Below are 8430 nucleotides of genomic sequence, written 5' to 3' on the forward strand. Positions count from 1 at the left end.
TGTTATGGAAACCGTTCCTATGGTTACTGTTGCTATAGGAACCGCTGCTATGGTTACGGTTGCTATAAGAACCGTTGCTACGGTTACGGTTGCTATAAGAACCGTTGCTATGGTTACGGTTGCTATATAAGAACCGTTCCTATATAGTTACGGTAAAGCGAAGGTTTATCTTATATATTGTATATAGAAGAGATTATTAGTTATATTTAATTTAATTTAATATTCAAAGCCGCATTTGACGTTGCACGACGTTTTGTATTTCCGACAGTGAACATTAGGAGCGCTACGTTCGCCGTCAGTTTCAATAAGTTATATATGGTTGTTCCCATATATGATGTATATAGGAAGACGCGAATATGTCTCGTCTCCTATATAATTGCATTTCAGCTTCGAGAAGCTTCTCATCAGATTATCCATCAACTTTAGGGATACAGGGTTTATAATGAAACAACGAGGGTTGCTGTAACCTTGAAAAGGCTTCAAGATATTGGACGAAGAATAGAGGCGCGTATATATATATTATATATGTATATGTATATGTTTGGTATAGCTTTTTTGAGTTTCGAGTTTTGACCTTCGATTCAAGCGAATCTTGTTACGATATATATCCCAACGTTGGAAAAAAAAGGTCGGTTCAGATCTGACGTTTTTAGCGCAATATTAATGATGACTATAGCATTTACGATGACCTCATCACACAATTTCGTGGTCAAGGACTTAGGTCACTCTGTTTTAATAATATCCAATGAATGCGTTATAACTTTATGAATTAACAACATACAGTATATGTCTTTACAAGTTATTATATATAATTATATATATATATGTGATCTAAATAGAGAATTAAGAATTTTACTATATACTTTTTCAAAACAATAATTCTACTTTTTTTGCATATATTAAAAATTGGAAAAAATATACTAAAGCAGTAAATATTTTTTTTGCTACAGAATTAATTATAATTAATTCTGTAGCAAAAAAAAAATCGCTATACCACAAAATTCGCTTATTCGTAAGAAAAAAGAAAAATATCCGAAAAGGTAATTTGAATTTGCGAAACTTAAGAATACAATAGAAATAAAAATGAAAGAGAGTGGCCATTACACCATATATGTAGGCGGGTTTTACAACTATGGCGAGAAACACAGCAGCTTTCCGCGCGCAGCAGCGATCTTATGGAGTCTAGAGATGGATACAGCAATTAATAATCCACGAAAGGTCTATACTGTCAGTCCGACAAAATGGTCGAGAGTATATATATCTAAAAATCGGCGCGAAGAAAAAAATAGTAGAAAAAGAATATGGATATAACAAGATGGCGGCGATCTTTTGGAAAAAAAAAGAAGGAGAAGAAGAATCAAGAAGCATTCCAGAGGCATAGAGAAAATTAGATGAAAAGGCAATTAATAACCGTAGGAACGCAACCATCAGAATTACAACGGATTGGGATGTATATATATATATATATGGTTAAAGGTTATACAAGAGATTGAAGAAATAAGACTGCATCTTTTGCCCTGAGGCGAACACGACCACTTGTGTGACCACCTGCTGCCTCTTTGATTATATGCCGCTAGATATTCTCATTTGGCCGTGTAATCTCGATATTCATTGACGCGAGTGTTATATACCAAGTGTGTTATATGTTGGCATTGTTGTCGCACGAGGTGAGCTTTCTTAACCTCTTTCATTATTATACTTATATCTCGTCGTTGGAAAAAAAAATGCGAGTCTCATCATCAATGACAAATATGCGAATGCAAGCAGAGGATTAAAAATATATTTCTGAAAAATCGTACCTTAGAAAAATATTTAAATAAACACTAACATTAACGAATATTGCAAAATATTTGGGTGTATTTTGGAATACAAATTTTTGTTTATTTACAGAAAGAAAAATATTTCTATATATTTGGTACGCGCTCTGCCGTCGGTTTTTGGTACCACGAAGCACTGCGTATTTGCACAATTCTCCCACTATTTTGGTGGATCATGCAAATTAAAGTGCTTTGTGGTACCAAAAACTGACGCCAGAGCGCGTGCGAAATAAGAATTCGCCTTATAAGTATATTAGTATTATTAATAGTATTAGTATACGTCAATGTCAGATGTCACAAATAATGTTGTGTCGTAACCATTACTATATATAAAACAGTATCATAGAAAATTTTAAAAATAACTGTAAAACTAATCAAAATAATATTTTTCGATGCTGTCAAAAATGCTTCCAATATTGTCACAATAAATTCTTGAAAATTTTTTGTAACACGCACAAAGAAGTTTAATTTTAAAGAGAAAATAATAATAAATCTTACAACAAAATACCATTTTACTTTTTTTCTAATACTGTTATGCCTCTGATAATGTATACATCATTAATTTTTTATTAAAAGCAAACTACTATTTTTCAAAATCCATAACGCATCAGAAACACTATTTATCAGAACATAATAAATATATACGCACTAAAACGAAAGGTATAATAATTTAATACCGATTTTAGTTTACTAAATTGTCTGCTTCTATTTTCATATACCTATATAGGTACTATTTTAGCATTTTCTTTATGACTATCTTAATATTTTATGTTTTGAAAATTGATGATAAAATTTTATATTGTCTCCATTTAGAAAAAAAAAAAGCGCGCAAGTGGTTTTATGAATGAAAATGTATTTATGACTTGCAGAAATATAATCATGCATGATTAAGGCTTATGTCAAATATATAAAGATTTTTCTAATTATTAGCTTTAGGTATATGCTATAAAATATATATATTATTCCGTTCTTCCGCTAATAATTGCACAACGGTGAAAGGTATAATAAGAGATATTTTTTTTTGCAGAAAAATTAGATTTCCATAAACTCTGTACATATATCTTAACGGAACAATTTTGTTTAATTTTAGACGTTGAAAGGTTTGCAGCAAAAATTAAGTATACTTTTTTGCCTAAGGTATCAATTATATATCTTAGTAGGTATTATGCAAACAGTAATTTGGTAAAAATAGTAAATAGTAATAGTAAAAATAGTAATAAAAATATCATTGTTAGTATTTTGTTGTACAATAACTAAAACTACCCTAAAATATACAATAAAAGCTAAACGAAAATTTAGACAGCTTGATAATCCAGCTCTATTTTGATGACTGGACAAAAACCGCATCAACTTCCTTAAACTATTAATCACTTTAAGAAATAGATATATATTCATACTTCATTTCTAATTGGTAATCTCTTTTTTAAAGATTCTAATGTTTTTTAATTATTATATATTTATACAGAATAGTATTTAATTAAATATTTTATTGAACGGTTTAGAAAACTATTTTTATGATAGAATTCACTAAAAAAAAGAAATGGCTTCCGCAAAAGATGTACACGGGGATGAAAGTTTCCTTTTTTTCAAACGGGCTCCCCTTTTCTGATAGCCATCCCCGAATAGCCGTTCCCTTCCCCTGGTTTTTGAAGAGGGTGGGCTTGGTAAGTGTATAGGGGTCGGCAATAGGGATGAAAGGGGAGAAAGCTGAAAGAGAGAGAGAGAGAGAGAGAGAGACTAGAAACCCCCGAGAAAATTGCAGAGAGCAGAGGGATGGAAGGGAGTTCTCAGTGGCGAAGAAACCTAACCTAAAAGCGTATATAAGGGAAGCTGAGAGAGAAAGAGAGACTATATACGCCATACCGAGCTGCTGGAAGCGCAACGCGGCTGCTAGTCAAACCAAAACTCGGCATGATTAATGATTGCGCGGGCAGGAGCGCTGCTTCAAACAACAAACTTTTCCCAAGGAACGCCGTCGAATACAAGGAAAAAATATATAAGAAAGGAGGGAACTCTCTTTCTTCGCATCCACCCTTCAGCCAGCTAATACCCCGAGCTCCTCTCCACTCTTGACAGCCTTTCATTTCTTTCCTTCTTTCTTCCTTTCTTTCTTTTGGTCCTCTATATGTATATATATATATATATACGTATGTATGTGTAACTATATGAGTATGTGTGTGCTTGAATCGACCTCGCTTCTACTTCTCCGCGCGCGCGACAGGTCACCCTCTCAACTATCTAACCTATCTCTTCTATATCTTGCACATTTCCGCAACGATCCCCTGCTGCGGTTTCTCTAAATATAGAAAATATATATATATTTTCACCCAGGTGGATAAAAAATTACTTTTGTCCCTCTTTATACACGTGTCAAGTTTTAACGATTGTTTTTCAATTTTTTTTTTTTTTTTTTTTAATGGGAAAAACCAGAAAAATTATTATTAGACGAGCTCTTTTTGCAAAATTATGTGAATTTCTTTATCCATGAAAAATATCAGGGATTTTGTAGCAGAGAGACTATATTCTACCGGCGGGTTTTGCTACCACTTTATTTCCACAATTCTCCACTATTTTTGTAAGGAATTCTATTCTGTAAATAAAGTGTTTTGTAGTACTGAAAACTGACGCTAGAGCGCGTACCAAATAAGTACATGTTATATATATTATAATTGCCATAATGTTATTTATACTGTAATACGCTCGAATCAACCAAAATTATGTCAGTATTTACAGCGAAAATGCCATTTGACGCTGCACGACGTTTTGTATTACCGACAGAGAACACTAGGAGCGCTAAGTTCGCCACTAGCTTCAATAAATTGTTTATTCTATATATTATTTGGTACGCGCTCTGTCGGTGGGTTTTAGTACCACAAAACACTTTATTTCCACAATTCTCCACTATTTTTGTCGAGGGGCTGTTCAATCTCGAATACCCGATTTGTAATGTATAGAGAATATACTAGATATCTTCCGAATATTCATCAATTAACATAAGAAAATGTAAATTTCTTGACTCTGAATATATTGTATTTTAAGTGGAGATTACCGACGATTATTGAAAAGGACGTTCGAATTTGTCGAATACTATGCGAATCCGAACGAATCTCGCGTCGATTCCAGTCATGCAGTAAGAATTGTTGTATAAATAATATAAAATTATTTACACTAATTATTATTATTGACTAATTTTTTTTATCATAATCTTCACTTCCTTGTATATATATACTTTATTTAGTCTGCGCGACACGAAGCAGCGCAAAGAAGGAATTTGTGAATACACTGTGAATATCAACGAGTCCTTCCGATTCCGTTCGAATCAGAAGCCGAATACGTATACGAGTCCTTGCAATTAAGCGCGAGGTATAGTCAATGGCTCAAATACTACCGAATTATACAATTAATTTATTTTTCTTGCAAGTAATACTTAATTACTTTAAATAAAATGAAAGCACTATTTCCCTTAATTTCAAAATAGGAATTACGAAAATGACTAGCAATCCTTAAAAATCTTTAATGAATTCTCAAATATTGTTCAATTGGATTTTCAGTGAACAGCCCCTCGATTTTTGTAAGGAATCCTGTAAATAAAGTGTTTTGTAGTACTGAAAACTGACGCTAGAGCGCGTACCAAATAAGTACATGTTAAGCTAGATATAATTGCCATAATGTTAATTATACTGTAATGTACTCGAATCAACCAAAATTATGTCAGTATTTACAGCGAAAATTCCATTTGACGCTGCACGATGTTTTGTATTACCGACAGAGAACACTATAGGAGCGCTAAGTTCGCCACCAGTTTCAATAAATTGTCTATTCTATATATTATTTGGTACGCGCTCTGTCGGTGGGTTTTAGTACCACAAAACACTTTATTTGCACAATTCTCCTCTATTTTAGTAGGGAATTGTGCAAATATAAAGTGTTTTGTAGTAGCAAAAACCGCCGGTAGAGCGCGTGCAAAATAAGTACAGATATAATGTTGATCTATATATCCGTTTATTATTGGTTGAATAAATTCTGATAGTAAATGAAACAATATAATAAATATCCGTTACAGTTTTCCTATAAATACGAAGTAAGAATATTTTTAAAGTTATTGTCCTCAAATAAAATAGCAAAGTGAACACAGTAATAGAGTTGCATTATTTGTATAACCATAAATACTGAATATATTGTTATGAATGATCTACAAATCATTAAAGTGCCATGTCATTACTAACCTTGAAGATGTAAACCTCAAGGAGGACCACCATAATGGATTTTGGAGTCACTCACTCATCTGAAACAAAAAATCGTTTTTATACAGAAATTGCAAAAATTAAATTTTTATATCCCCAATATACGTAAATTTTAGTAACAAAGAACTAAAAAAAATTTCTTTCAGGGAATGAAAATTTTTGCTTATTAATTTAATCACAGTTTTAACATATAACAGATTTCCTATAAACAATTTTGATACCGAGTATCATGCGGAGTTCTATGCAGCAATAACATACGGCACTCGACTTGACTAAGTTGTAAAAGAAGAATTGTGGAAGTAGAAAAAAATTTTTTTTTTCTTTTCCTTCATTGAATGCGCAGCATGATGTTTCGCGAATAATAGAATCCAGTGGATTCCATGTCGCAGATAATAAATCGACTATATGGTCTTTCAAGGAACGTGTTACCAGAAGACGATGATCGTTCTACGACACGAGCGAAACGAACACATATGGCAAGAGAGAAACGCATTAGATGCTGTATAGTGTGTATCTCTTTCTCTTCTCGTATATTGCCAGTTGCAAAAGTTTTGCATTCAGTACTATATTTCCATCACATATATTCGAGACATCAAAGTAGATTTTAACGATCATTGCAATCAGTTCATATGTTTTATATAGAAATTCTAATTTTTCTTTCCCATATTATAAAAGTTTTTATTCTCATCGTGTGCTATATATATTTTTTTTTCTATTTATGATTATTGTCACAATCTGGATTGAAAAAATCTGAGAAATATATTTTAATGACATTTTGCTACTGGATAATAGCTAATGAGACTTTCTTTATTTAATATATAGTAAAATTAAACTTTCCTGATATTTGCAAATGATGTAAATAGTAGTTTAAGTATCTCGAAACTAGATAGAATAACTGCCTTGAAACTAAATAAAATATCCAGAAATATTGTTTCGAAAATCTCAAATAATATTCTTTTCCTGAAATAAAAAATGGAAAAATTATAATTCTATTTCTATTTGAATTTTCCCCGAATCATTATTATGATGTCAATTTTTTAAGAATTAGCTAAAATATTGATGATTTTTGCAATTCAATTTTCCAATGACAAGGTTCTCCAATTCTTGGAAATTTATCATTGTTAATGAGAAATTAATTAATACCTTGAGAAAATTTTTGCTGTAAAATGAATTTTTTTTTCATAAATTTTGTAGAAGAGAATTACTAAAGGAATATTATAAACGATCGTTCAAAGAAATAATGATGATGATGATGATAAATATTTAGCTAATGTTGAACAAATTAGACATCGCAAAGGATTGATAATCAATTGATGGGAAACCTGTTCTTTATTAGAGATGATCGTGATTGGTACACGATAATCCAACATGAAATGTTTTTTTTTATTCAAAATCGATTTTTCTCAAAAATATTCTTTTTTTACTTTAATATATGAAACAAAAAGAATTTTTACAAAAGTCGCCTCATTCTAAAATGATTTATCACATGATCTTTACAACGGTCTTGCAATATAATCACTTGACCCAACTTTCTCCCGTTCGAAATTCAATTATAATTGAGAAAACGATCGCATCAACGACGTCGCGTCTTATATGCAGTCCGGAACTCGATGAGAGAGGCAAAAGCAAAAGAGTTGAGGAAAAATCGCCATGTCATGGTTTCGAGCGATATATAGTATGTATATATATATTCAAGGATAACGATGTGTGGCAATATATGATGTACTTGTATTTGTGTATAAATACATTTAAAAAAATTTATAATATGTATAAATGACTAAATTCACACGCATATTATAATATATATATATATGTGTGTGTGTATGGCATTATAACAGCTGTTATAACAAGTGAAGGTAAAACTCGAACGACAGAATAATGGCACTTATTAGGCGGCTACCATTTGCGTCCGATATATATATATATATATATATATATATGAAAGCATATATATTTTTAAAGTGTATACTCCCAATCGCCTCTTGTAATGAGAATCAATTGGTCCTCATCGCTTCTCCGTCGGCAGCTCTTTGGATCCTTGTAGTATATATGTACACAATAATAGCCCGTGATCCAAACATATATGATGACTAATGACAAGGAGTTGCACTCAAATTGAATTTAAACACCGCGCGTCTCTAAAATCATGACGTAGTAGCTTGATAATCAGCGGCCATTATACGAGCACCATAAACAAAATTCCCGTATCCATTTTTATTTCCTTCTATAAAAAAAAAAGAAATAATTCTTGACAAACTCACAGAAACTTCAACACGATCTGGATTATAGTTTCTATAAACACATACAAAAAAAAATTTTTTATAGCGATATGCTCCTCTATAGAGAAACAATACAAGTCTTAGGAAAAA

The 8430-nt window shown here is 31.7% G+C and overlaps 1 long non-coding RNA gene across 1 annotated transcript in view; it reads right to left on the minus strand.

Moving 5' to 3' along the window:
* Positions 1 to 6334, minus strand: part of LOC127276874 (uncharacterized) — a 72483-nt gene extending 66149 nt beyond the window's left edge. The window contains exons 1-2 of the long non-coding RNA XR_007842274.1: positions 6283 to 6334; positions 6044 to 6102 (exon numbers count right to left, since the gene is read on the minus strand). This is a non-coding gene — a long non-coding RNA (uncharacterized LOC127276874). The remainder of the gene's footprint in view (positions 1 to 6043; positions 6103 to 6282) is intronic.
* Between the last annotated feature and the right edge of the window lie 2096 nt (positions 6335 to 8430).

Source organism: Leptopilina boulardi, unplaced genomic scaffold, assembly GCF_019393585.1.
Source record: "Leptopilina boulardi isolate dan_hultmark-lab unplaced genomic scaffold, ZJU_Lbou_2.1 LbouV2_155, whole genome shotgun sequence".
Classification (NCBI taxonomy): domain Eukaryota; kingdom Metazoa; phylum Arthropoda; class Insecta; order Hymenoptera; family Figitidae; genus Leptopilina; species Leptopilina boulardi.